The sequence below is a fragment of the Balaenoptera physalus genome (genome assembly GCF_965194825.1).
Source record: "Balaenoptera physalus genome assembly, chromosome: 12".
NCBI classification, from domain to species: Eukaryota; Metazoa; Chordata; class Mammalia; order Artiodactyla; family Balaenopteridae; genus Balaenoptera; species Balaenoptera physalus.
The window spans coordinates 52,641,948-52,667,659 of record NC_138897.1 but is presented as its reverse complement, the minus strand read 5'-3'; the positions used below and the strand labels follow the sequence as shown (position 1 = coordinate 52,667,659).

General features: G+C 36.1%; 1 long non-coding RNA gene across 1 annotated transcript; it reads left to right on the top strand.

Annotated features, from left to right (window-relative positions):
* The first annotated feature begins 3,473 nt into the window (after nt 1-3,473).
* On the top strand, nt 3,474-25,222 carry LOC309639255. Its single transcript, XR_014251560.1, has 2 exons — nt 3,474-8,979; nt 9,683-25,222. It is a non-coding gene; the product is annotated as an uncharacterized lncRNA (long non-coding RNA).
* The last annotated feature ends 490 nt before the right edge of the window (nt 25,223-25,712 follow it).

Below are 25,712 nucleotides of genomic sequence, written 5' to 3'. Positions count from 1 at the left end.
ACCCTTATGTTGAATTCTGCCCACAATCACATGAGCTGGGAATCAGACCCCTCGCCAGGGGAGCTTCTGATGAGAACTCAGCCCTTGCTGGCGCCTTGATGACAGACTTGCCGAGGATCCAGCTGAGCTATGCCTGGACGCCTACTTCACAGAAAATTGAGGTGGTAAATGTGTGTCATTTTAAGCAGCTGAATTTATGATAGTAATGCTACACAGTAATAGATAACGAATCCAGTTTTAATAACTGGAACATGGTGTTTTAGCTGGGTCTGTAGAAACAAGGTACAACAAATTGAATGGCTTAAACAATAGAAATTTTTCCTCTCACAGTTCTGAAAGTTAGAAGTTCAAGATCTTAACTTGCTTATTTGCAAAGACTTTATTCCCAGATAAAGTCACATTCACAAGTACTGGGGGGAGGGTAAAACTATAGTGTCTTTTGAGGAGACATGATTCAACCCGTAACAGTGAATACTGCTGTAACAATGTCTAAAAATATGGTAATGACTTTGGATACAGTCAGTGGGAAGACTGAAAGGATTTTGAGGACTATGATAAAAAAGCCTAAATTGCCTTGAGCACTTAGTAGAAATCTGGAATTTGAGGGCACTTCCAGGGAGGGCTTCAAAGAAAGTAAGGAACACGTTATTAGAAACTTGTGATGGGGGAATCCACATTCTGTAAAAGCTTAATGAAATTCACTTGTAATTATGTGGAAAAACATATATAAGTAATGAACTTGGTTATCTAAATAAGGAGATATCCAAGCAAAGTGTTGAAAGTACTGACTGTACTTGCTGCTTATAGTAAAATGTGAGAAGAGAGATCCTTTGAAGGAAGACTTGCTAAGCAAAAAGGAACCAGGACGAGATGACTTAAAAATGTTTTAGCCTCTCAAGATGGCAAGAGATTTTACAGTTAATTAATAACTTCTGAGCAGTCAGCAACCATCAGGAAAGAGATACTCTTGCCTTAACTGCAAGGAATGTATAAGCTTGAAATGACTGGGACCTGCCACATGGAGAGAGCCTATCCAAAAAGCATGACAACACAGTCAAAGCAGAATTGCGGGATAAAGAGGTGATCAATGGTAAAACAGTTAAATCCCTGAATTTGGCCACAATTGTTTTATCTTTGCATTTGTGAATCAACAAATAGTGTGAGCTGGGCTTTTGTCATGTAAATATTGAGTAGAATGACTAAAATCAAACAGAAGTAAATAAAAGGCCAGTGAAAATCATAAGAATAAAGCTGTGTGTGTGTGTGTGTGTGTGTGTGTGTGTGTGTGTGTAGGTCGATAAAAATAAAAATATAAAGTACAGAATACTAATTGCACTTCATAATCTGAAATTTCTGCCCAGCAAAATACAGTTGGGAATAGAGTAATTATAACTAGAGCCAACATACAACTCCTTTTTCTGAGAGTAAAGAGAAGACTTAAGTAATTGGAGAAAGTTATGGCAATATTCTCAATATCCTCAAATTTTGTACAACGAAAGCCCAAGACATGTGTGGACCAGGTACACAATTGGGACTGCAACACCTAGTAGGTAAGTAAGTCTTTCCCTACCAATATTCTAATACTATTGTAGCACTGCTGAAAGACACAAGTCATTTCTCATCTTCTCTTAACACAATTTTTGTCGTTCTTAGTGTTGAATATTGGCATTAATCATGTTCTAATATAAATGAATGACTCCAGACTTGGGAGTCAGGGGGAAGATTAAGAGTAGACCCTAGGAGAGACAATGACTTTTCCATAATATGACTAAGAAAGAGAGACAACATAGAACTGGATGTGCCAAAGAAGAGACAGTAACTTGGGGCTTACAAAGGACAATGAATGTTTTAGAATTCTCTAGTCAATCTGAATTAAGTTCCTTGTTAATTTCTCTTTCTTAAAGCCAAAATTAACTTTCAAGAATAACTTTTTCCCCCCAGAAATTATTCACATGACAGCTGGTAATACCCCCGGTGATAGAACAATGGTACATGGTCATCAGAAACTGACCCAACCATGAGGTGGGTTGGCCGTTCCCAAGTGCAGCAAATAATGCAAACACCTGGCCCAGCCTTTGCATGCAAAGTTTTAGTTCTGAGCTCTTAGTTCTGTATTTGGGTTATTAGTTCTATGTGTGCATACAGGTAGGTATCACCAGTTACTTGATTTCATATGGGAAAGTTTTAATGAAAAGCATTCCTTTCTAAAACCATAACAGAAAGTCTTAAGGTATTCAGTATACGGTGCTTCCTTCTCCCCTCCATTCCCAACCCCTAGGAATAGTCTATTAGATTGTCCCTCTTCAGAGAAATAGGAATTGGCTATGAAAATAGACGTGTTACACAAACTAACAAATTATCATATAAGATTCAACAAATGTTTATAATTTTAATGTTAGTTTTATTTAAAATGTTAGACTTGCTGTTCAGTAAGAAATTAAAAAAAAAATCTATTCTAACCTATTTTAGTCTAGTGTCTTTAACAAAACCCTGATTTTCTGTCATGTTATTTCCAAGAAATACTGTTCAGCTTGTTATTCTGTGAAAGATTTGCAATATCTTTTGTATTTAATATCTTGCTGCTTTTTTATTCTAAAGTGGTGGCTTCTTTTTTAACTTAATAAAGAAAATTGAAGAAAAAAAACCACAAGGAAAGTCATTATCCTAGGTTGGAGTCAATACTATCATTGCTATTCAAAGGCAAGAATTAATCAGATATTAGCTTGCAGCCAAGGAAACCATTTTATTTATAATGGAAGGAAACAAAAGCCAAAGGCAGGTAATGCATTAGGACCTGAAAGAAGCACAAGGGGAAAAGAATAGGATCGCTCTTACTAGTTACTTTTTACTTTCTCTTGACACATTTGAACTATTGTACTTCCAAATTATAGCAGATAGATATATTGCAGGCCATCAATCAATCAATATATTGTTAAAGCATGTGAATCTTGATAAAGTGTCATCTTATTTATTCCATACTAAATATTGGATTTTATTTTATCCATATTGGAGTATGAATATTTCCAGCTTCTAAAAATAACTTGGTCTTGTTACCTTTTTCATTAATTTGTGTTCATTCAATAAATATTCATTGAGTGCATAGTATATGCAATCATTTGGGTCGTCTTCTACATGCTGAATATACAGTAGTGAATAAAATAGAAAACCCTGCAGTGCTAATGGAGCCTGGATTCTAATGTTCCCAAATATAACCAATTTTCTAGATAGCTTAAATTCAATGAAAAATGTTTAGGTCACTTTGTCTCTCTGTCTCTGACTCAAAATCAATTATTCTTGCAGGTGCTCCAAATTGTTAAACAGATTGGGGTCCAGATTTTGACCACTTATTGTCCCTGAACCTTTGAACTGTGGATTTCTTTTACCTAAATCTTTTGCTATGTTTTTATATTACTGTTTCTTCTACTCTCTACTCCTTTCCTCCTGGACTCAACCACTTCACCATTTGAATATATATATATATATATAGCACATCTTTTAAAAAAAACATTCCATTTGTTTGCTTATTTATTTATTTATGGCTGCACTGCACAGCTTGAGGGATTATAGTTCCCCAAACAGGGATCAAACCTGGGCCCTCAGCAGCGAAAGCCTGGAGTTCTAACCACTGGACCACCAGGGAATTCCCGTATAGCACATCTTTATCTGTTCATCTGTGGACAGACACTTGGGTTGTTTTCATATCTTGGCTATTGTGACTAATGATACAATAAACATGGGAATATAGATACTTAGTCTGTATCCGGTTTTCATTTCCTTTAGATATATATCCAGAAGTGGTATTACTGGATCATATTGTAGCTCTATTTTTAATTTTTCGAAGAAACTTCATACTGTTTTCCATAGTGGCTGTACAATTTACATTCCCACCAACAGAAGTGAAACATTTCTTGTCAAGTGAGATAAAATTTTTGTGAAAGTTGGAGGCAGTTAACTAGTGACAAAAATTGTGACCTTCAATGGAAATGTGCCTCAGAGAGCCAATAGCCTTTCAAACAATTTCTGAGAACGAATCGATAGTGAAGACACTAGTATAGTTATACTTTACTACATTTTGTGGTCTGAATGATTTATTAGTGTATATATTAGTGTAAATACAGTGCAGTTGAGAAGACAAGGTCCCTCCAGAGAGCTTTGCTGAATGCCAAAGATCCAATGAACTTGACCTCATTAGTCCTCAAAATCACCATGTATCACAAAGATTGTTCTTTTCCCTTCAGAGATAAGAAAACCCTGACACAGAGAGTTTGAATGAATTGCTCAAGGTCACACAATAAGCAAGCAGTGGAATCAGAGTTTGAGCCCAGTTCCATACGATTCCAGTTATCCCAAGTTTACTAAGTTATAGAAGATACACAAATTGAAGAATATTAGCATCGAAGGGGCAGTCATAATACAAATATAATGCGATGCTTTTCACAAGTTACACAAGAAATATCTAAGGGAGTGATTATCACACTGCTCTATAGATCCTATGGTTTCAGTGATAAATCTTCCAAAAAACAAAGAATTCAATTTCTTGAGGAAACAGTTCACCTTTTCCTATATGATGTGCTGTGTGCTTTTGAACAATTGTGTTTGAAAAAAGAATGAATTCCACTCCACATAATTTGAAAACCACTGGTCTAGCCTGGGGAGAAAAATTGACATTCCAAAGTAGGAAACACTGGATTAAACAGGGGAAGAAGTTTTCCTGAAAGAAGTTATGTAATTTTCAAAGTTCACTTTGAACACAATGTCAAATGAAATCCTTGAGATAGAGCAGAACTGAGAACAAGGAAGGAACACTGTTAAGTTACACGGAGGCTCTAACTCTGGGCATTATTGCTTGTGCTGCAGACCATGTTTTCCATTATTGTAAGATAATAGCTGCTAGAGATAGAGGTAGTGATGTATTTGGAAAACGTTACAAAAGTGAGTACGTCAAAGTGATTTAAGAGGGAATATTATGTCCAGGTGAAGTGCCGCGTACCAAGAGAAGTGGAATCAAAGAGAAGCATATGATTAAACCTGGCTGAAGTACTTTGACAGAGCTAATCAAAAAAGACAATCTAACAGAGCCAGCTAAGTACTTCTTGCTCATCCTTTCTCTGGGATTTTGGGATGTTTTGAATTTTCATCTATGTGACATGTGAGCTCATGTTGGTCATAAGCATTCCAGATAAAATATCACTTACAGATTTTAGCTTATAGATGAATTAACTGCTGATCGAATAGTTTCTGGGAAAGTATTGATGAAGGTAACATGGCCACACTCTGCAGTACGTGTATTTGTTAAAGCCATCGTCTTTTAGAGGTGACAGAATAATTGCATTCGTGTTGTATACCTATCAAAGAATGAGAAAAATTGTCAGGCTGATGATTTTTCAAATCACATTTCATTGTGTATTTTGTGACAAATTATTATAATCATTATTTACATTTCCAAATAGACTTTTTGAAAAATAACAACAGGGTGTTCCAGCAAATGACAAAATACGATTCAACTTATTCCTGCTAAATTATGAGCCTCTCAGGTCTTTGATCATGTTTTATTTATCTTTGCCTTGACCCCAGCACACAGAAGCCATTCAATAATTTTTGCTGAAATGTATCAGCAATAGGTAGACATATATATCAACCTTTCATAAATTTAGTGATAGTGGAAATGAAGCCCATCAAAATGGTGTCAGTTAATTAGGATGATGACCTTGTAAGAGTGGAGGATGTGGGAGGAGAAAATTAAAGGCAGAACAGGCCTTGGAGTTAGTTCTTTGGTTAAAATTCTTGCTCTGCTATTTATTGGCTATGAAATATTGGGCTAATTACCTCATCTTGAAGCTTTAGTTTTCTCGTCCATAAAGCAGGATAAAATAAGACCAGCTTCATAGGGTTGTGGAAAATATATTACAATAATGTACATAAATCAGAATAGTACCTTTCCTTTGGTTAATTATAGTTTAAGAATAGTTAAGAATAGTTTAAGAAAAAAATGCATCAAAACCCTCAAAAGGCTGGTATAGGAGATTCTTTGACTTAAATATTTGCATATGTATCTTATATAACTGGTGTGACTTAATTCCTTTGCTCCACGCCCACCTTTGCTGCACCTGGAATGCTGCACTCAGTGCAACACAAACCCTGCCTCACTGTAATGGTATGCAAATGAAAAAACATATATGCAAATAAAAGTCCCAGTAATTAGAAGTTGGGCCTCAATGGCTCTAGTATTTCTGCCTTTGAGGAAAGTCTGGGGAAAAGTTTGAGAGGATTTTGTGCCACAAACGAAGCCCTGAGGTCAAGGAAGGGAAGCATTTGACTTATGTATGTAAGATTCTAATCTCAAGCTTACTTCTGGATCCTGCAGACTGGCCAAGTCAGGGAAGGTAAAAACCAATGTAGCAATCCCCTCTTCTCTTGTGTTTCCCACTTAGAGAAGTTCCTTTAGCATTTTTAAGTCTTTTGTCATTTACAGACAGTTCTGGGTGTACTCTGATGCTTTTGCAAATATGTTCCTATAAAAGGGTTTCATCTTCAAGAAATTCATGGAAAAGACTCTGACAAGTACAGGTTTCTGGTAACTGACTGTACTGCTGAACTGAATGAATAAGCATTTTCAGAACTCTAATGAAAAACTGATGAACTCATAAAAGTGCTAATAAAAGATCAAGATGAAAAAAAAAATTAATTACATGGGACTGAGTGAAATGATGATGATGAGTATAATTTTTGTGACTTTCTGTCTGAATTAAAAAAAAAAAAAATCCCACAAGGACTCAGAGGCAAAGAACATACAAATCAATTTTCACTGCAAAGTAAAGGAGCTGTTACAGTGGAGGATTACTGGACTGAATGTCAATATTATGACATAGTATTAGTGTGTTTCATGTTTGGTAATTGCAATCATTGTTGCTTTTGTTGTGGTCATCCATGTACAATGCTTGGTGTCAGTCTATTTATCTCTTGTAAAAATAAAATACAGTGTGTGTGTGTTTAAAAAAAAAAAAAAGAACAAATTACTAGTTTCGATAATAAATAAAAATGCCTTTGAGTGCTTTACTAAAAGAAAAAAAAAAAAAAAAACCAATGTAGCTTTACTAGTTTGACTTTTCAGTATTGCTGCTTAGAAGAAAAACCTAGGAACCAGAAAGCGAGGGCTGAGCAAAAGCAGAGGTTTCTCACGTCCTGTGAAGCTTGGCCTGTGTTCAAGGCAAAGTAGGCTCACCCTCTGTGATCACACTCCCTGGGTTCCTACCGCCTCTAAAGGGTGGGTTGATGAGGGTAGAGGTAGGCAGGGGAGGACCATAGGGAGTCGACAGATGGAGCATCGCACGGGGTTACCCCCCGTGTATGAGCAAGTCACAACACAGCCACAGAAGTACATGTCCCGAAGGCTCCTGACTTCCCTCTGATGAGTCAGGGTAACACCCCATGCTGAAACAGACACACTCCAGTATGTCAGTAGATTATCACAAGAGAAGTTGACTTTGCATTCGTGTGAAGTCCAATTGGAGGTAGGGGGGATGAAGCAGGGTGGTTATGGGCTTGGCAATCAGATTGCCTGGGTTCAACTCCTGCCTCACCATAGACTAAATGTGACCTTGATTAATCTCTCTAGGCTTTGATTTTCTAACCTATAAAAGTAATAATTTTATATTATGATGCCAGGATAATGTAGCTTAAATAGGAGTGAAATAATGGTAGGACCTAGTTTATAGAAATGTGAATACTAAACAAGATAATTCATGAAAAGGACTTCAACTGTAATTAACACATAATAAACATTCAACGCATGTTAGCTATTATAGTTTTTATTAGAATAGACAATTGCATTTTTAACCTTTTTCTATGATGCCAATATTTCTGTACGTTTGTTATTACTTAGCTCCGTTTGTAGGTAGGAATTGCTCTATCTTAAACTAAAATAATGTCCAGGAATAGATTTTTAGCAACTTGTACATTGTGCCTACTGCAATGACTGTCTTTTATTGTCCTTGCTACTTCCCTCATCAGTGACACACAGTGTGAAGACTCTCTTAGGGAAAATGGAGCAGGGAACACTAATTAACAACACAATTATTTAACACCTCACCTCCTCTTTCTAAAGGGCAGGCATCCGCCTCCTCATTCCTCACGCTGGAAGCTGTAACTTCCTTTTCCTTTTTTTTTTTTTTAATAAATTTATTTATTTATTTATTTATTTTTAGCTGTGTTGGGTCTTCGTTTCTGTGCGAGGGCTTTCTCTAGTTGCGGCGAGTGGGGGCCACTCTTCATTGCGGTGCGCGGGCCTCTCACTATTGCGGCCTCTCTTGTTGCGGAGCACAGGTTCCAGATGCGCAGGCTCAATAGTTGTGGCTCACGGGCCCAGTTGCTCCGCGGCATGTGGGATCTTCCCAGACCAGGGCTCGAATCCGTGTCCCCTGCATTGGCAGGCAGATTCTCAACCACTGCGCCACCAGGGAAACCCCTCCTTTTCTTTTGATGTTGATCTTAATCCTAGTTCACTAGTGGGTGTATGTTCAAGGGTAAGGATTAACTTTTATTCAATTTAATGTGACAAATATTTATTGAGACCTACTATGTGTCAGCTAATATTCTAGGAACACATCAGTAAACAAAACAAAGATTCCTGTCACTGTGGAGTTTATATTCTAGGAGGAGGAGGTGCCCGATAATAAGCAAGATAATGTAAAAAATAAACAATGTAATATGCTAGGAGATGATATATGCAAAGGAATGAAGCAAATGTACAATAAGGGAAAGAGGATGTGGAGCAAAGGATGGGAGTTGGTTGTGATTTCACATACATTGTTCCGGTTGAGAAGGTGATGGTTGAGCTAAGACTTGAAGAAGGTAAAAGAGTTACTCAGGTCACTGAGGGAAGAGGGTTCCTGATAGAGGTAATAGCTTGTGCAAAGGCCTTGAGAACACATGCATGACTACCCTATAAGTTCATTGTGAGGGTTAAAAAAAAAACCCAAGGTCATGGAGGTTCCTTAGAAAACTAAAAATAGAACTACCATACGACCCAGCAATCCCACTACTGGGCATATACCCTGAGAAAACCATAATTCAAAAAGAGTCATGTACCAAAATGTTCATTGCAGCTCTATTTACAATAGCCAGGACATGGAAGCAACCTAAATGTCTATCATCGGATGAATGGTTAAAGAAGATGTGGCACATATATACAATGGAATATTTCTCAGCCATAAAAAGAAATGAAATGGAGTTATTTGTAGTGAGGTGGATGGAGTTAGAGTCTGTCATACAGAGTGAAGTAAGTCAGAAAGAGAAAAACAAATACAGTATGCTAACACATATATATGGAATCTAAGGGAAAAAAAAAAAAAAGGTCATGAAGAACCTAGTGGTAAGATGGGAATAAGGACACAGACCTACTAGAGAATGGACTTGAGGATATGGGGAGGGGGAAGGGTAAGATGTGACAAAGTGAGAGAGTGGCGTGGACATATATACACTACCAAACGTAAAATAGATAGCTAGTGGGAAGCAGCCGCATAGCACAGGGAGATCAGCTCGGTGCTTTGTGACCACCTAGAGGGGTGGGATAGGGAGGGTGGGAGGGAGGGAGATGCAAGAGGGAAGAGATATGGGAACATATGTTAAAAAAAAAAAAGAATAAAATCCAGATTCCCAAAAAAAAAAAAAAAAAAAGCCCAAGGTCATCGAACTCCTTGTGGTAGAACTAGAGATGTGCTGCCCAGTTCCTTTTTCAAGGAAGGACTTGCTGCCCATGGTGGAGAGTGGTTGGCAGGCAGACTCCAGCTGTGCACTCTTTTCAGCTACGGAGAGTCACCTACTCAACATCCCATCCTTCAAGACAGCCTGCTTCTGGAGCTGAGTGGTATAAAGGCTCACCCACTTTGGCTCAGTGAGGGACCCAGTGATGGGCTCCCTGCCAGGTTGGCTGAGGTCTTATTGGGAGAAAGAACTCTCTTCCCCCAGTCCTATCCTGCTTCCTTCCTTTCCTTTCACAGGTTTTGATCTTCCAGGGAACCCAATCTGCGACAGCATCAAATTAAGCTTATTATGAATTATTACAACATGGATTAGGTCTAAAAATCCGTAACTTTTAGGAGGAAGAACTACATGGTAGGAAGATCATAGACTGAATTACAGCTCTCGTCATTAACTAACTGTGCTCTTTGACAAGTTTCTTAAACTCTTTAATCCTTAATTGCCTCACTGGGAAAATTGGACTAATAATTCCAACTCCCTTGATTTTTGTGTGAATTAAATTATATGATAAATATATAAAGTTCTATGAGTGTCTTGCACACAATTATTTGCCACAGTATAATCATTCGTGTAGTCTTCCCATGATACTAGCCTATGTATATGTTATGCTTAATTTTTTGAACTTTTTATTATGTATAACATACATGACGAAAAAACACAAATCCATAAAAGAATTTTACAAGGTGAACAGATCCATTTCATCAGAATCCAGACCAGTATCCAGACCAAGAGAACATTACTCAGGCTTCGGAAGCCAACCTCAGGTCTCCTCCTAGTCACCGGCTCAGCAAAGGTAATACCAGGGATTAATTCCCCCATTTTTGACTTAGATAAAAATGGAATCAAACAATATGCGTTCTTTTGTGTCTGCCTTCTTTTGCTTAGGCTACGTTTGTTAGATTCACCCACATTATTATATATAGTTGTAGTACATTTATTTTGTGGTTCAAAGCCTGAGAAGCTTCCTGGGTGAAATCTGAAATTGACCCCCATACACAGAGGGTAAGGAGAACTAAAAAAAGAAGCAGGTCACCCCAGATTGGTTAGGTGTCAGCTTTAATAAGCAAGGGAAATTATATAGGAGGGTTGTCTTGGTGGCTACAAAGTAAGTATATATCTGCATCCACCTGCCAGAATCTTAAAAATGTATATAGAGACCTTAACTGGGTTCAGATACATATTCAATTCAGATGGTCTCAACAACACCTTACTTTCCCAAGGCTATGTCCTAGAAATAGCTCCTGGAGTGGGAATGGTGGGTAGAAAGTACATTCCAAGGATGGGGAGGGGGTGAGGAGTCTCTGATTGCCTGGATCCAGCTCACAGGTCAACCAGTCATGTCCTCTTGATGACATCCTCCAACCTTTTCATTACTGTGTAATACTCCACCTTGGGAATGTCCTACCGTTTATTTGTGCCTGTTTTGCTGATAAGCATTTGGGGCTATTGCAAGCATTGCTGTAATGAATATTCTTATGCTCATCCTTTTTGGAGAGTGAATGTATGCGTTTCTCCAGGGTATTTTCTAGAAGTGAAATTGCTGAATTGTAAAGTAGCTATATGCTTAGTAGATATGACCAAACAGTTTTCTAAACTCAGTATGTCAATTTGCCCTCCTGTGTGAGTGTATGCAATTTCTGGTTTCTCTGAATTCTTGCCAACCCTGGACAGTGTTAAAAAATTTTTAGTTATTCTGGTGGGGTGTACTGGTGTCATATTGTGGTTTTAATTTGCATTTCCTGAAGACTAATGAAGTTAACCAACTATCTATCTATGTATTTATATTTTTAAAATTTTATTTATTGTTTTCGTTGAAATATACTTGACATACATTATGTTATTTTTCAGATGTGCTACATAGTGATTTGACATTTGCGTTTATTATGAAATGATCACCACGATAAGGCTAGTAACCACCTGTCCCTATACAAAGTTATTACAATATTATTGACCATATTCCTTGTGCTATATATTACCTCTCTGTGGCTTATTTTATAACTGGAGGTTTGCATTTCTTAATCTCCTTTGCCTATTTTGCCCACCCCTCCCCACCCCATGACAAACCCCTGTTTATCCTCTGTATCTATGAGTCTGTTTTTGTTTTGTTTTGTTCATTCTGTTTTTTTAGGTTCTACATATAAGTGAGATCATATGGTATTTGTCTTTCTCCGTCTGATTTATTTCACTTAGCATAATACCTTCTATATCTATCCATGTTGTCACAAATGACAAGATTTCATTTTTTAATGGCTGAATAATACTCCATTTTATTTACATACCACATCTTCTTTATCCATTCATATATTGATGAACACATAGGTTGCTTCCATTATCTTGGCTACTGTAAATAATACTGCAATAAACATTGGAGTGAATATATATTTTTAAATTAATTAATTAATTAATTAATTAATTAATTTTTGGCTGCGTTGGGTCTTTGTTGCTGCGCTTGGGCTTTCTCTAGTTGCGGAGAGCAGGGGCTACTCTTCATTGCGGTGTGCAGGCTTCTCATTGCGGTGGCTTCTCTTGTTGTGGAGCACAGGCTCTAGGTATGCAGGCTTCAGTAGTTGTGGCACGCAGGCTCAGTAGTTGTGGCTCACGAGCCCTAGAGCTCAGGATCAGTAGCTGTGGCACATGGGCTTAGTTGCTCCACGGCATGTGGGATCTTCCTGGACCAGGGCTCGAACCCGTGTTGCCTACATTGGCAGGCGGATTCTTAACCACCACACCACCAGGGAAGCCCTATTTGTTGTCTTTTGATTATATTACAAAGCTACAGTAATCAAAACAGTATGATACTGGCACAAAAACAGACATATAGAGAGCCCAGAAATAAATTCAGACTTATATGGTCAATTAAACTATGTCAAAGGAAGCAAGAATATTCAATGTGGAAAAGATTGCCTCTTTAATAAATGGTGTTGGAAAAACTGGACAGCTACATAAAATAGAATCAAACTGGACTACTTTCTCTCACCAAATACAAAAACAAATTCAAAATGTAAGACTTGAATGTAAGACCTGAAACCATAACACTTTTAGAAGATACATAGGCAGTATGCTCTTTGAAATCAGTCTTTTTATTTTGTTTCCCTTGCCTGAGGAGACAGGCAATATGTATTGCCTATTATTGGTGAGACAATATATATTGCCTGTCTTCTCAGGCAAAGGAAACAAAATAAAAAAATAAACAAATTGGACTACATCGAACTTAAAATATTTTAATCTGATAGGAAACTATCAGTGAAATGAAAGGACAGGCTTCTGAATGAGAGAAGATATTTGCAAAGGATATATCTGATAAAGGGTTAATATCCAAAATATACAAAGAACTCATAAAACACAATATCAAAAAAACAACCCAATTAAAAAATGGGCAGAGGTCCTGAATAGATATTTTTTCAAAGAAACCATACAGATAGCCGATAGGCACATGAAAAGATGCTCAACATCACAAATTTACAGGGAAATACAAATCAAAACCACAATTAGATACCACCTCACACCTGTCAGAATGGCTATCATGAAGTTAAACAACTTTAATATACATACTGACCATTTATATCCTCTTTTATAAAGTTTTCATTTAATTCCTTTGTCCATTTTTTACCCCTGTCGTATATGTTGTCTTTTTCTTAATGTTTTTAGGAGTTCATATTCTGGATATAAGTCCTCTATTTAATATATGGGTTAGAAACATCTTCTTCTCCTTTACAGTTTGCCTCCTTTTTTCCTTAAGTGTGTCTTTTGTTAAATACAAGTTCTGAATCTTAATTTAATACATTTTAGCATCTTTGTTAAGTGACTTTTATGTCTTATTTAAGAATTCTTTCCTTATGCTAATGTCATGAACTGTTTTTCTATATTTCCTTCTTAAAACATTTTACTTTTCACATTAAGATCTTTAATCCATCTGAAATTGCTGTAATGTTAATTAGGGGTCAAAGCACTTAAAATATGCATATCCAACTGACCCACTTAATGAAAAACCTTTCCTTCTCCCACTGCACTGCAATACCACCTTTGTCATACATAAATCAATCATTCATATACATGTAGGCTATGTTTTTTGATTGATCTCTTCCAATTTTCCATTTGTCTATCTTTGTACCAATAACACGTTATATTGTGTAATATATTTGGCATTGTAAATCTTTCAGTTTTTATTTTGTTTCTTTTTGAAAATTTGCCTTGGCTATTCCTGGCCTGCTGCATTTCCATACAAATTAAATGACAACAATAAGAACCAAAACAAAAGCTGCTGGGATTTTGATTGAGATTGCATGAAATCTATAGAGTATTTGGAGAATACTTACATTTCTGAAATATTGAGTATTTTATTACATAAATATGCTCTATCTCTCTAGATATTTAGGCCTTTAGTTTCATTAATAATGTTTTCTAGTTTTCTGTGTAGCAGTCTTGCACATTTTAAAAATTTGATTTATACTTGAGTATTTGGTATTTTTGGTGCAATGATAAACAATATCAATTTTTAAAATGCAATTTCCTATTTCTTCATTGTTGGTTCATAGAAACACAACTAATGTATATATTGATTTTATGTTCAGTGAATTGGAATAATCAGTTATTAATTCTAATAGACTGCCTGTGTATTTTTTTAGATTTCTAGCTACATAATCATATCTTCTGCAAACAATAAAAGTTCTCTTTCTTCTTTTCCAGTTCAAATCCCTTTTAATGAGTTTTTTCTTATTTCATTTCACTGGCAAGTACTTTCAGCACGTTGTTGAATTTAAATAGTATCCTTAAATTAAGTGAACATCCTTCATTCACTCCCAATCTCATGGGGGAAGAATTATTTCACTGCTAAATGTGATGTTTCTATAGGAGTTTTGGTAGCTACTTACCAGATTAAGGAAGGTCTCCTCTATTTCTATTTTGCTCAGTTTTAATCATGAAAGGGGTGTTGAATTCAATTAAATGCATAATATATTTTGTTCTTTAATCTGTTGATGTTCAAAAAATTATTCATTTCATCCAAATTACAATCTTTATTGGTATAAAATTACTTACAATATAACTTGTAGACTCCAGAATTTGTAATGATTTCTCTTTTTTAATTCCTGATATTGGTAATTTGTGTTTTCTCTACCCTTAATTTGACATGCCTTGCTATGACTCCATCAATTTTATTAGTATTTTCAAAAAACCAACTTTTGGCTTTGTTGATTTTTTATATTGCATGCTTTTAAAAATTTTCATTAATTCGTGTTTGCATTTTTGATATTTCTAAAATTTACTTTCTTAATTTACTTTTTTGGTTTTACTTTCTTAAAATAAAAGCTTCAATCATTTATTTTTAGACTTTTTTCTTTTCTAATGCATAAATTTCTCTTTGGACGTGGCTTTAGCTGCATCTCACAAGTTTTGATATGATGTGTCTTCATTATCATTCTGTTCAAAATATTTTCTAATTTCTTTTCTGATTTCTGCTTTGACTTGTGGATTAATTAGAGGTGTGCACTTTAATTTTTAGAAATTAGAGATTTTATAATTGTTTTTGTTATTGAATTCCTAGCTCACTTCTACTGTGGTCAGAAAGTATACTCAGGATGATTTGACTCCTTTGATATTTGTTGATGCTTTTTTTATGTCAGCATGTGGTTAATTTTGGTAAATATTCCACATACCCGTGAAGAGATAGGAGTGCTACTGTTGAGTGCACTATTTTATATGTGCTAGTTAGATCAACTTTGTTAAATTTGTTGTTTAGATTGGTTATATTCTTCTAATCTTTTAATTTTTTTCCTACTAGTTATGGAGAAAATTATGTTAATGTCTTTGGCGGATTAACCCATTTCTCCTTTTAATTCTATGATGCCTGCTTTGCTTATTTTGAAGATACTTTATTGGGAACATATAATTTAATATTCTGATATCTTCTTGTTGGACTGACTTTTAATCATTTTGAAATATCCTTTTAACCTTAATCTCTAACAACGTTTCTTGCCTTCAGGCCTACCTACTTTGTCTGATATTAGTTTATCTAAACCAGCTAAAACAATTTTTTTGTTCACTTTTGTGAGGTGTTGTATATTTTCTTCAATTCTTTTACTTTAGTCTTTCTATGTTGTTATATTTAAAGTGCACCTTGCAAACTACCATATAGTTCATTTCTATTCAGCCTAACACTTAATCTCTGATTATTAAGCTTAACATTATTTAGCTCATATGCATTTAATGTAATAAAGACCGTCTATCATCTTATTATTCCTTTACTCTTTAGCTCATCTCTTTTATGATCCTGTTCCTCTTCTTTCTTGACCTCATTTTGTGTAATCAAAACATTCAAAATGTTTTTATTATTTTACTTTTTTCCTTCTAATAACTTGTTAAATGGATATTTAAAAACTTTTATTTGTACTTTTTTTCTGGCTACTCTGGAGATTTCAATATGCATCCTTGTAATATTATAAACTAATTCCAATTTTTATTTTGAACATTCCCCACTAGTTCTAAAACATTGGTGCTCTTTAATTCTATTTAAACTCCTCACAGCATTTGCATTACTTTGACACATAATGTCCCATAAAAATATATTTAATTCTGTAAGTCATTACAGATATTGTTTTTTATAGTCCATATTTCTTTTAATTTAGTCACATATTTACCCTTTCTGGTCTGCTTCATTCTTTCCTGGTTTTGTTTTGTTTGGTCTAGGGAAATCTTTCTTTTGAAGAACCCCCTGCCACCACGTTTAGTTGTCTGTTGGCAATAAATACTCTCATTAAACAGAAAGATGTAAACCATATTTCTTAAATGTTTAAAGAATATTTTGGTGTGTTCAGAGTTATAGGTTAGCATTTATTTTCATTCAACACTTAGATGTCATTCCATTGTCTTCTCTTTGGAGACATTTTTATTGTTGAGAAGTTGATTACTGTTGAAAGTAATCCGTCAGTCTTATTGCTGTTCTTTGAAGATTATTGTCTGCTTTAAAGATTTTACTCTTTTAATTAAGTGCTTAGCAGTTTTACCAAGATGAGCCTACATGTGTTTTCTTTGTATTTATCCTACTAGGAGCTTGCTGAGCTTTGTGATTTTTGTATGTTTCTTTTATATGATTTTTAAAAATGCTTGGTTATTATTTCTACAGTAATTGTTTTACCCTTTTCCTTTCTCAATTCTTTCTTATACTCTAATTTTATAAATATTATATTTTCTACCCTGCCCACATGTCCTGTAGGCTTTCTTCCATTATCATTAATTTCTCTCTGTGCTTCAGTTTTGATTTTTTTAATTTGTTTTGAGTTTACTCAAAATGTATCCTGCTGTGTTCAAAGTGCTATTGAACCTATATTCTGAGCTCTTAATTTTAGATATTTTTTAAGTTATGGAATTCCCATTGTTACTTTTTTTTATAACTTCTGATTCTTCCTCATAATCCTTCATCTTTCATCATTTTTTCCATCATTTCCTCTACTTTCTTGAACTCTGAAGTTATTCTTTTCAGCTTGTTCCAACACTGGCCAATGTGTGGGTCTGCTTCTACAGTATGACTTTCCTCAAAACTGTCCCTTAGCATATCAGTGCTCTGGGTCACTTATAAATAAGACTAAATGATCTCTGTGAAGCTATAATGGCTCTTAAATGTTTTATTCTTCACAACTCAGTAAGTGCTGTCTGGTTCAAGTTATTGCACACCTATCCTTCAAGTCATTGCCAGGGACTGAGGCACCTACAGAAACACATCTTGGCCTTTGTAGAGATTATAATCAAATTAACAAGAGAAAACAACATACATAAAATATTTTCGAATGATTAAGTGTTAAATTGTGTGATAGTAACCATAAGAGTAATGGTTCAGCAAAAAGAGGCATTTGTTTGGACTGCAGTAACAGCAGCGATTGCAGTGGTAGTCTGGAGAGAGAACCCAATTCTTACATAATATCTGGCAATATAACTTATGCAGAACTGTACTGAGAGTAAATTGTCCCTTTTCAAAATCCAGAATAGATCTCTTATTATCACAAGAGAACAGTTGCTGATGACATTAGGTTCTTAAACATTCTAATAAATATTTCTGACTTTTAGACTTCTAATCTAAAATTTGATGTTAATATTGATGTTAAGTTTGAATCCATATTGGGGTTCCAGCCGCCTCTGGTTCTATCTCTTTTTCCATGCCTGTCACTAGCTCTTTGTCTTCATGTGTCTGCTTTTTTAGAGCTAGAATGTGATTAAATTAATTGGTTTAAAAATACACTGTGTGTCATGCTGTGAATATTGGGTTTAAATACAATTGCAGTAGGTTGCACTAATTAATTGGTTTTTCTTTTACAAGATTAGAGTTAAGGATGCTTGAACATAATATGTAAATCTATGCAGAATGTGTAAATCAGTATTTTGATTCAAGCATCCTGTCACAAAGGAAACAAAATGAATGTAAAAAATATGATGTAAGCTGCATTTATTTATCCTATGGGTTGAGTGATTACCTAAGCAACACTAAATGGGGGCTGGGTTGGGTGGGGCTGATGTGTAGGGAAGATGAACTTAGAAACCTAGAACTGAGAAAATTCAAAGTTAACTTATTTCAGTATTCATATAGTTCAAATGATTAAAGGTAAGGGAAAAGGTATTCATCAATGAAAGCTTTTCTGAGTTGGCTTTGAAGAACCTGTATTTATACCTAAACTGATAGTTCCTCTTTCTATTGCTTTGTATCCCTTTGCTCAGCCAGCATTTAGTATAGTATACCTTGTACTTGTGATAAGAGATAGGTAAATTAACAGAACACAATCTTTCTTCTTGAGGTTCTCCCAACTTGAGAGGTATACATGTGCACATAATTATTTTGTATTGTGATAATAAAGCTAATTAATCCCAGGGTTGCTGACAGTTCTGGTTTGAAGTGCTACTTTATCCGTTCCTAGAAATAATGCTAGTAATCAAGAGAGATCTCTACTTGATTAGCTAAGAATACATTCAGTGACAAGTAACAGAAAACCCACTACAGTGGTTTAAACAAATAGGAATTTTCTCACACTACAGAAACATTCTAAAGCAGTGGTCAATGGCATTAGGTCAGTGGCTCAATAACTAGTATCAATAGTTAATAATAAGTCAGTGCTTAAGTCCCTAAGGTTTTTGATTTTCTTGGTTTTTACCTTCATGGTCCCAGATGGCTGCTCCAGCCTCAGCCACCAATTCTGCTTCAAGGCAGAAGGAATGAAAGAAGGAGAAAGGGGAAAAGAGCTTTATCTTTAATAATTTTGCTTTTGTAGAGTAGAGGCCCTTCTCTCTTGGTCAGACTTCCCATTACATCTATTTGTCAGGCCCAGGACACATTATCAAGTTTAAAGCAATCACAGGCCAAGAACAATGCTCGTGCAGAGACTGCTGACCAGGTCATGATTTGTGCCTTGGGACTGGTGTAGATACTCTTTCAGATAAAGATCACCCTTAACCTGCTATCTAAACTTTTTTTTTTTAAATCAGGAAAAAGAGGGATAGTAATGACTTTTATATAAGAAAATGTTATGGTTACCAGGAGATAAGGGTGGGGAGGGATAAACTGGGAGATTGGGATTGACATATACACACTACTATGCATAAAATAGATAACTAATTGGAACCTGCTATATAACACAGGGAACTCTACTCAATACTCTGTAATGGCCTGTATGGGAAAAGAACCTAAAAAAGAGTGGATACATGTATATGTATAACTGATTCACTTTGCTGTACACCAGAAACTAACACAACATTGTAAATCAACTATAGTCTAATAAAAATTTTTAAAAATAATAATAATAAAAAAGAAAATGACTGTGTTTTCCACAACTTTCACACTTTAAAGAATATTAATAGAAGTAGCTTTATAACCCACAGCAACATTTCTTAAGACTCCCTTTCATCATTTTTCCTGTTCTTTGGCCTCTGAATCACACGGTTGCTCCAAAGCCTTTCCCTTTGTCCCTCGCTCTCAGACTCCCATCAAAACCCAACTCTCTCCTTGCTGACACCCAGCGCTGCTCCCCTTGGCAAGTCCCCAGATTCCCTTCCTCTCTCTCACCTACTCAGCCATACTGATATCTTCTATTCACATCATCTTTTCTTCCACTAGATAATTCTACTACTGTTTCCTTCTCAGAAGCCTTATTTGATGTTCCCAACTGAGCAAGGACCACAAAGAAATACAATCAGCTCCTAAACTCTTGACAGCCTCCCTCAAGAAATTCAACCTGTCACTTAAATTCTGCACTATAAAAGGATAATCGAACAACTAATCAGAAGGTTATCTTTTTTTCTTTAGAAAGGGAGAAGAACAAGAGGGAAAGGGAGAGGAAAAGCAAGGAATACTTATATATAAATAATTTTGTTCTGTTTACATGATAAATTCTGTAACAGATGTTTGAATGAATATTAATTAGTCAGTAGCACAGAGAATAAAATGATACATTGAGAGAATGGATGACAGACTCTTTTGGAGTTAAGAAATGAAATGGGTTCCAGGGAATATGGCAAAGGAAGAGGTAAGGTTTAGTCAAGTCTGGAACAAAATTATGGGATAAAATATGGAAAGATAATTTGCATACTACTTTCCTCTCCAAATTTATTTTCCCTTCCTTTTTTATTTTATCTTTTATTTCAACCACTCAGTATTTCCACCTTTGTTTTCTGATTAATCTTACTCAGTCTAAACACTTTTTTCTCACACACACAAAAATAGACTTAATAAAGCTTCCTCCGCTCATTTCACCTCTCCCTATACCAGTTCTTATTGAGATCTTTTTACATCAAAGGGCTTTGTAGTAAAAGGCAGAATAATTGCATAATTTGCCTGTGTTTCCTGTATTCCACACTTTGAAATACACCCCCTCTTAATCAGTGAAGTATATGCATTTAATTTTGGCTTTGTGAAGGCATGATGTCTTCATGGCTACCTGGTTTATAACCCTTCCAGTGAAGGTGTCTATTTTGTAGGAATTTCTGACTGAGTTTTATTAGAATCTGACTTCAATGACAGTACAAGAAGTCTTCAACAAGGACTTAATTAATTTATTCATGCATGTAGTCATCTAACGAGTATTGAAGAGTTCTAACAAATATATTGAATTTGTTGGACTCAATATAGAGACAGCAGAAGACATTTTCCCCATGGCCCAATCCAACCCCATCTGTAGACTAGAGATTTCCTGCTCCATGAATGAAATGTCAGGGAGGTCACACAGATCTTCTCATCATGCTGAGATTAAAACAACAACAACAACAAAAAAGCCTCTGATTATCTTTTGAACCAAGAACAACATCCTAGAGATCAATGTGCTTGGTTCAATGTCATAATTAAAACTCTGAAAGCTAATATGATTTTCTCTCTTGCCTCAGTTTAATACTATTTCGGCCTGGAAACCTGTAATGTTAATGTTTGCTTGCCTTAGTTCCTGGTGGCCCCCAAAGGAGAGTTGTGGGTAGAGGATAGCAGAGGAATCACATACTCATGCCTTGGGCTTCTTTTGCCTTTGTGTGTTTCCCAAGATTTCTTTGATGAGTAGCTTTAATTGAAAGTCTCCAAAACGTGGCTTATACTTGTCTTCTGGTTTGCCATTTATCACACCCTACCTTCATCTACCTCCTTTCCTTTCCGGGGTGTCAAAGGCCCTCTAAAATTCTATTGGCTCTTGGGAAAAAAACTTAATGAACCTCCTTGTCTTGCCATCCGCGAAAGTGCAGTTTGCTCCTAGTTTAGCGCTCTAATTCTCTCCTCTTTGGCAGGTGACTGTGGCAATGCATCATCTGTTTGGTAATTCTCAGGCATGTGTCAGATGCCACACCTCAGGACCTTCCAAACTCCAGAGGACACATACACATAACACACTCTTTAGGTGGTTCCCTTAAAGCTCCTCTCTTTCTCTTGAGGTGAAGGCGAAGCACCTCCTCCACGGTCCCCACAACTCACTCCAAAGAATGGATGCCCTCCTGGCAGAGGCTGGAGGTCTTTGACCTGGTGGGGAGTGCTGCGTAGATGAGGACCATGGTCAAATGCCGCAAGCATGGTTTGCCCGAGAAGCCTGGCACTGTGCACTGGAACACGGCAGCTCTTGTCACTTACTGGTTTGGTCTAAGCACGCAGGGTCTCAGACTAATCTGAATTGCACTTTGACACCCTCTTTGTTTATGTCTATATGTTAGGAACTATGTCTGACATTGGAGTCTTCCTTTTAAGGGGTTCAATCAGACATCTCAAGAGATAATAAAAATACAAGTCAGAAAGGACTGAATTGTGGGGGACTGGACACTTCTCAGGGGCAGTCCTTGACCATGGGGGATGGGAGCCAACAGATACATGTTACAGTTCTCCTCCTGTGGGAGACAGTCCACGGCCCCCCTCCCCCGCCCCGGAGGGCCCATGGGATGAGCATTCTGCACCTGTGCTGTAGGGAACTTGATTATACATCCATATATGGGTCTACTGTCCTTCCCAGCTTCATTCCCCAGACCCTCAAAGAAAACACATGCACTTAAACCTTTGTGGCAGGCTCTGATATCAGAGAGACCTAGGCTGAGACAAGTACAGAGAAGAGAGAGTAGAGGAAGAACAACTAGCTTTAGAAACTAAGGTATTACTTGGAAATAATTAAATGGCATCATGAGTACTCTTTGTATACAGATTCACTAATGAGTTAACTTGTAAATAATTCTGGAAATCATGTACACAGGACTGGCTACCTAATCTGTGAGGTCAGTGAAAAATGAAAATGGGGGGCCCCTTTTATGAGAATTATTAAAAATTCATTCCAAGTTGGTGACAACAGAGCCTTAAACCAAGTATGGGCTCCTTTAACTGGTGAGCCCTGTGCAATCACACTGGCCACACGCTCTTGAAACTGGCCCTGAATGCCTACATGGGTTTTCATTATAACTCCTAATCCAACTCACTAGGAACTAGTAAAACATGTATAATTACCTCTTTCTTATTGTTCTACTGGACCTGACCGTATTGTACTTTTAGTAAACTCCATTCTGTCTTCCCTGGATGGGCTGCAATATACTTTTGTGCAGGCTGCAGCAGTGTGTTGTTTAGAGAAACTCAGACTCCCTGCCCTACTCAGTGTCCAGAAACTTCCGCTGCTGTTTTTCTTTCCGAGATCACTACCTTTACAATTGTCTTTGGAGTGTCTGCTAAATCCAAGTCCCTAGGCTAGGCACAGGGATAAAATCTCCTGCACTCAAGAACTTACAGAGGAGTAAAGAAAACGGCTAAATAATCAGAGAATTATAAGACGTACTTAGACAGAAGCACACGGGAGCAACCTAACCTATCTTTCTGGGTTAATTTTCTGTTCTCCACTTCACCAAAACTATGATTCATAAGGAATAAATCCGAGATTGTGCTCCAGGATCTCAATCATTTTTCGCCCTTTGCCTTTTTCTTGTACATTGTACAGCAGCATCTAATTTCAATAATAAAGTTATACTTAGGGTCTACATTTTTCTACAAACACATCCTCGGTTTCACCCTTTGTGAGAAGTTCACGCATATAGCCCCCCAGTGCTCAAATAATTTCATAGAGCCCTCTTTTAAAGAAATTCTAATTTTTGTAAATTAAGGTAAGAAAGATATCTTGTTAGAATACTTAGTAACATGCTGTATCTTACCTGTGATTCCTTAGGAAATACTGATTTATCACAGAGTATGTGGCTATCTCTGGGCTAAACTTGAGTAAAAAATTCTTTTTTAAATAAAATCTCTATAATTTCCTTGGAAATTATAAAACTATAAAAATATATAATTGAAATATTTAAATATAAAAATAATATAGAACAAGTCATCATCAAATTAGTAGTACATATGAAAACTGTAGTTAGAATTCAAACTATGAGTAAGTGCTTGCAGGCTTCTAGAGTGGGGGAAATACCCATTATTAGTTAGACATGAGGGCTATAACTTTACTTATGTTTTACAAAGAAACTCCACATGGCCTTTTCTTAGACAGTCAATTCATTTCAGATGAGGGCGTTAGTTGGCTGTGACAAATAAAACAAACCCAAGGTTCATAATGTTTAGTACTGAGGTTTTAGTTAGGTTTCAATATTTTAAATTCAATCTCTGTCTTGTCATTTTCCAGTCCATTTGGTAACAGCATGTAGGAAACAAGGAAGCTTTTTTTTTTTAAACCAAGACTAGTGACCCAAGGTGTTATTGTGATGAGTAAACTCTGGCTCTGTATGGGGAAAATGCATTTCACAGCCCACAAATCCATTTTCTTAGGATACTTTCTTCTGGTAGAATTCTACAGTTTCAAATCACTGATATGTAGGTGCTTCTACTGTCCAGTGGGGTATCAGCAGCTAAATGATAACTTATCTTGTTGAAATTGTCTTTGTACCCATTCACTAAAACTTGTAGTGAATAAGTACTTCACTAGTTCACTTGCTACAGCTCTTTTGGAAAATTTAATTGGTTATTTGATGCCTGAAGAACTTTTGGAAAGACGTAAAAGACCCAAAAAGATTCAGAAGAAAAGGCTATTTTATGTTTGTTGGTTGAGTTTGGGTGGGATCAAACCCTTTTTTGCTTCCATTTTTGTGCATCTAGTTTGTTAGTGTGAGAGATACATAACACTTCTAAAAGCACTGTCCAATTACCACCTGATTGGAAATGTAAAATTAATAGATATGAAAGAGTAGCAAACAATAAAAGATCATCTGTTTAAGTAATACAACTGATTTTTGTTAATCTTCCTCTCTTCAAAAGAAGTGGTCCCCACATTGATAGCCAAGTTTTGTATATAAGTTCACCAGAATTCATTGATCAGTTGAGTCTGCAGTGGGAAGGGACAATTTCCTGAAGGAAGGTATCTGAGAAGATGACCACAAGTAGATAGAAAGGATGCTAGAGGATGAGGACTGGGAAGAACTTCCAAGCTAAGGAAGTCACAGGAGCAAAGACTTGATCTGAAAGTGAGCAACTATGCACTTACAATGGGGAGGAATGGCATGTGACTAGAGCAGAGACTGCTTTCGATTCCCAGGAAGGAGGTCAAGATGAACGACAGATTAAGAAAGGCCAAGGGTCACAGTTAGACTGATTCATGGGTCTATGTGTTTATATCTTATGCATTGGAGGAGCATTGGAAATTACTGAGCGCTAGAGTGGCCTGGTGATATCTTATTTTAGAAGAACTGTTTGGGCCACCTGATCTGATGGGAAAGATGTAGGTTGGGTAGCAGTCTTCAAAATGGGATATTAGTATCCTTGAGGTTCCATGGACACCTTTCAAGGGCATGGTTCTAAGGAAATTAATTTCTAAATTCTCAACTTTCATTTTTATTTTTCTGAAAATTGATCTGTGGTTGAGATGCCATGCAGGTTTTCACCATGACCCTTCTCCTACTTTTAAACAAAACAGGTTTCCTCTTACCAGTCCAGAATCTCATTCTGGTGTACTGCTCTGGGGTGAAAAAACATCCTGCATGTCAAACAAGGAGACAATCTGAAATATTGTTGTTGATGTTAAGAAAGTGAGAGCCACTAATGAAGGACCTGGTAAGAAATCCTTTACAGGACAAGTGATTTCCAATGCATTTCTTCAACAAGATGTAAAGAACCTACCCAGGTTGACACTTGATTGATTATTAATTTTGATTTTGATTAGGTGTGTTTTTTACATGAAACTTGGAGGAAGTTTAAATAATTGAGTGATGTTACTACAGGAAAAAAGAAGGATTTTTATTCCCAACTACTAATTTATTTGAACAAGGCTGCCTAATACTTACTTCCACAAATGAGTAAAAAGAATAGAATTGATATAGAACTGTGTCTTATTCTAACAATAATTAATAAGTATTCACAGATACTGAAATAATTTTTAAAAAGTTTCATCTCTTTCATTTCTGGTAATATTTTACATTGTATGCTTAATAATTATTGATCAAAATATCAGATGTATTTATGTTGGTTTGATAAATTATATACTAATTAT